This window comes from Silene latifolia, chromosome 9 (genome assembly GCF_048544455.1).
Source record: "Silene latifolia isolate original U9 population chromosome 9, ASM4854445v1, whole genome shotgun sequence".
Taxonomy (NCBI): Eukaryota; Viridiplantae; Streptophyta; class Magnoliopsida; order Caryophyllales; family Caryophyllaceae; genus Silene; species Silene latifolia.
The window spans coordinates 72493867-72498512 of NC_133534.1; the positions used below are offsets into that span (position 1 = coordinate 72493867).

At 41.4% G+C, this 4646-nt stretch overlaps 1 non-coding gene across 1 annotated transcript; it reads left to right on the top strand.

Annotated features, from left to right (window-relative positions):
* Positions 1 to 3865: 3865 nt before the first annotated feature.
* Positions 3866 to 3972, top strand: LOC141603172 (small nucleolar RNA R71). Its single transcript, XR_012525066.1, has one exon. It is a non-coding gene; the product is annotated as a small nucleolar RNA R71 (small nucleolar RNA).
* The last annotated feature ends 674 nt before the right edge of the window (positions 3973 to 4646 follow it).

The window sequence follows — 4646 nt, forward strand, 5'->3', positions numbered from 1 at the left end:
GAAATGGTTGGTATCTTTCCTTGCAATTATGGTGTTACCCACGACCTTGTGCCATACTCTTATGCCCGGATGGTGGACCAAAAGAGCACGACTCGCATGAAAATCCTCAAATTTCTTCCCGGAGATTGCCTCCCAAAGAGGTTCGGGGTCATACTTTCCATAATTCTTAAAATAACGCGGTTCATCACTAAGACCCAAAATTTCACTCAATTCCCTAAAGGTAATGCGTCTACTAACATTAGCTAGACGAAACTCGAGATTCTCCCTATTCTCAACTTTGGTGACTTTCAAGGAACTCAGAAATTCCAAGGTAAGGGAGGGGTATGTCAATTCCTTTGTTTCAAACAATTTCTTCAACCCAATGGCATTGAAAAAGGCTCTAGTTTGCTCACGAACACCCAATTTTTCTAAGGTATCTTCACATATAAATTTGGTGGATTGTAATGACTTCATAGCAAACTTGACAAAGGTATTTCTATGGGTATCGGAAATAAAAGTTACCTCCGGATAATGCAGAAGTTGATCAATTTCCGGAGTAGAAGGTGTTGTTGCTCCCATAGAAGGTTGTTGTTGTTGTTGCACTTCCAAGTTTGGTGTTGCTACCACCATAGCCAATGCTTTCTTTGTTTGAAGAGCCTTTTGCCTTTGTGAGAGTGCCTTAGCCTTTGGTGCCTTTGTTGCCCCCTTAGTCCTTGCCATTGATGAACTAACCAAGAAAAGAATGAAAAATCTTCAATTTGTAGTATACCCAAATCGATTTGAAGGTGAAAGGCTTTGCCTTTATGAAATAAAAAATCGACTCAAAGGTTGAAGATTTTGTGCTTGGTTTTGATTTTTATTGAAGAAGGAGTGATTGATTTGTTGTTGGAAGGATGATTTGATTTGTTTTTGGTGAATGTTGTTGAGGGTTTTTGTTTTTGTGATGGAGAGGATGAGGGTTTTGATGTTGTGGGTAGTGTTTATGAATGAATGAATGAATGAATGAAGGTGGGAGGGGTTTTAAAGAGACCGAAATTTTCGAATCTGCAGGGGCAATCCGTGCGGATTCTGCCCAATCCGTGCGGATTCTGCTCTTTCTGGGCTTTACAAAACTCGCCTAAAGACGGGCGGATTCTGATGAAGACGCTCGGATTTGCTTGACACGGGACGGGCGGATTTGCTTGAAGACGGACGGATTTCAGTCCAGAAAATTTTGCTTGTTTTCCTCAGCTGCAAAGACGGACGTCTTTCTTTCAAGACGGGCGGATTCTTCAAGACGGGCGGATTGCTGCTCAGGACGCCCGGATTCAGTCACAGTCAAGAAATTTTCAAAATTCAGCTCAGTTCAGGACGGGCGTCTTTTCTGCAGTACGCTCGGATTACTGAAGACGGGCGGATTCTGTGGAATCCGCTCGGATTCTTCCCCTGTGTACACGGATTCAGTTCCATCCGTGCACAATGCATTTCCCTTACCATTCTTCCATTCTTTCTTCAAGTCTTGTGTTCTTCATTGTGGGGGCACTACTAGGCATGGATAGCCTAGGCAATTGTCATCCCCACACTAATCTAAAAGCACTACACATCAATTGAAATTGTTAGTCCCTCCCTCACTTCTCTCAAACATGACAATTATTTTGATCAAAGTAAATAAAAATCCAAAGATGACAAAAATGCAATACAAGAATTGAAATGTAAGTTAGGGAGTTAGAAATATTTACAAGTGGTGGTTTAGGGAGGACTCCACCAAACTCTCATTCTTGATGAGATGTCAAGGGGGCATGTCCAAGGTGTTGTTGATGTTGCTCAACACCTTGAAGAAGTAATCAAAGGCTTGTTCATTATCATGGTAGAGGTCTTCAATAGACCTTGGCCTTTGTTGTTGGTCTTGATCGATGGCATTACCAATGTAGGGATTAAAAATCCCGTCAAATTAAATCGTCCCAAAGACCACAAACTTCATTAAGTTGATCATTGAAAATCTCTTGCTTAGATGGAGACAACTCTCCCAATTTCTTCTCTTGGCCAATGAGGCCATCCTCTTCTTCCTTGATTGATTTTGATGAGCTTTGCAAGCTCTCCTTGTCACAATTCACTTGCTCTTTGAATGGATCATCTTCAATTTTCTTCTTCCATTGGAGTTCCGATTTCTTCCTTTCATCCTTTCGGCTATAATGATCAATCACGAAACATGGTTCATGCAAACGAGGAGCTCTCATAGTCTTGTCAAGATTAAAACTTATGCTTTCATCTCCCACTTTTAGAGTGAGCTCACCATGTTTCACATCAATCACCGTGCCGCGGTGTGTAGGAAAGGTCTTCCTAGGATGATTGGAATGTTGGAATCTTCCTCCATATCAACAATGACAAAGTCCACCGGGATGAAAAACTTCCCAATTCGCACGGGGACATCTTCCCATATCCCTAATGGTGTCTTCGTCGATCTATCGGCCATTTGGAGTGTGATATTGGTGCATTTAAGCTCTCCCATCCCCAACCTTTTACTCACCGAGTACGGCATAACACTCACACTAGCCCCTAGATCACATAAGGCTTTGTTGATCGTTGTGTCGCCAATGGTACACGGTATTGAGAAGCTTCCCGGATCCTTTAACTTTGGAGGTGAACTCCCTTGAAGTATTGCACTACTCACCTTAGTGAAGGCGATAGTCTCAAGCTTCCGGATCGACTTCTTCTTTGTGAGGATATCTTTCATGTATTTCGCATAGGCCGACACGTGATTGATTAATTCCGTGAAAGGAATTGAGACTTCCAAATTCTTCACAATTTCCATGAACTTTCCATGTTGATCATCAAATTTGGGCTTGGCTTGACGACTTGGAAAAGGGAGTCTAATCACAATGGGCTCCTTCTCCTTGGCCTTGTCTTCATTTTTCTTTGAACTTTCTTCTTTTGATGATTCTCCATCTTTGGAGTTTTGCACAATTTCTTACTTTTCACTAGCTTCCACAACTTCATCCTCAACTTGCTTCTTCGGTGCTTCATACCTTGTACCACTTCTCAAGTGAATGGCACTAACCGTTTCATGTCTAGGGGATTACTTTGAGGTGGTAATTGCCCCTTTTGTCTTTGTGAGCTTGAAGATGCTAGTTGAGTCAATTGTGTTTCCAACATCTTGGTGTGAGCTAGAATGTTGTTGATGGTGGTTTCCTATGCTTGGCTATCTTTTTGCATTTGAGTGAAAAATTCTTGTTGATTCTTTTGCATTTGGAGGACCGCTTTTTGGACATCAAAACCTTGGTCATTTTGGTGATTGTATGGATTTTGATTTTGGTAACCTTGGTTTTGATTGTAAAAGGGTCTTTGATTTTGGTTTCTCATGGGTGATGGAGTGTATGTTGTTTGAGGGTTTTGAACATTTTGGCTTTTGTATGAGAGATTTGGATGGAATTTGGTGTTTTCATTGTAAAAGTTGGAATAAGGGGTACCACTCTTGTATGCTTGGAAAGCATTCACTTGTTCATTTGTTCCCCTACATTCACCTTGGTCATGTCCCAAAGTTCCACAATTCTCACATATCCCACTTGGGATTGATGAGGATGCCGTCATGGCATTAACATGATGCTTTGATGATTTTGAGTTTTCCTCAAGTCTAGCCATAGCTTGTTCAAACTTCAAGTTGATTGTGTCAATGTGAGCACTAAGTTGAGCACCCAATTGAGTAACGGAGTCCACTTCATGCTTTCCTCCTCTAGTAGCCTTGCGAGGTCTACTATATTGTGAGTTATGGACCGCCATTTCCTCAATCTTGTTCCATGTTTGATTGTCATCAACTTCGGTGAACATTCCATTTGATCCCATATTGAGAATGTTCCTAGAATCTTCATATAAACCATTCCAAAATTTTTGTACCAAAAACCATTCGCTAAGTCCATGGTGAGGACATGAGCGACAAATTCCCTTAAACCGCTCCCAAGCTTCATGCAAAGACTCTTCATCCCTTTGCTTAAAACCCGTAATTTGAGCTCTTAGCATGTTAGTCTTTTCCGGTGGGTAGAATTTTTTGTAGAAAGCTAGAGCCAACTTCTTCCAAGAATCTATTCCGAGGGTGGCCTTATCAAGGCCCTTCAAGCATTGCTTTGCGGTGCCGATTAAGGAAAAAGGAAATAAGACCCATCTAATTTGGTCTTGAGTCACGCCCGTTTGAGAGATTGCATCACAATAGTCGCAAAAGGTTTCCATAAGAGAATGAGGGTCCTCACTAGGCATCCCCCCAAATTGGCTCCTCTCAACTAATTGGATGAAGGCGGACTTGGCAATAAAATTTCCGGTTAGATGTTGCGGTGTAGGAGTACCATTTGGTAGATTCTCCTCGGTGGGTGCAGTGTGACGATAATTTAGGCATTGTAGGTGGATTTTGTGGGGTATTGTGTAATGGGTTCTCTTCTCCTTCTATTGCGAAAGGATTGACAAACTCACTAGTGGGTTGAACAACTTCACTAATACCTCTTAAATTCCTCCTAACAAGTCTCCTATTGTTCGTCAAGGTTCTTTCGATTTCACGGTCAAAAGGTAACAAATCACCTTGTAACCTTCTAGACATGAAAAATATCAAACAACTCGAAAACAATTAGAACAAACCTTGAGGAGTTTTACTTCCCCAAGGTGAAGAAAGACACAACTAATAACAATAAAAAGAAATCTAAATC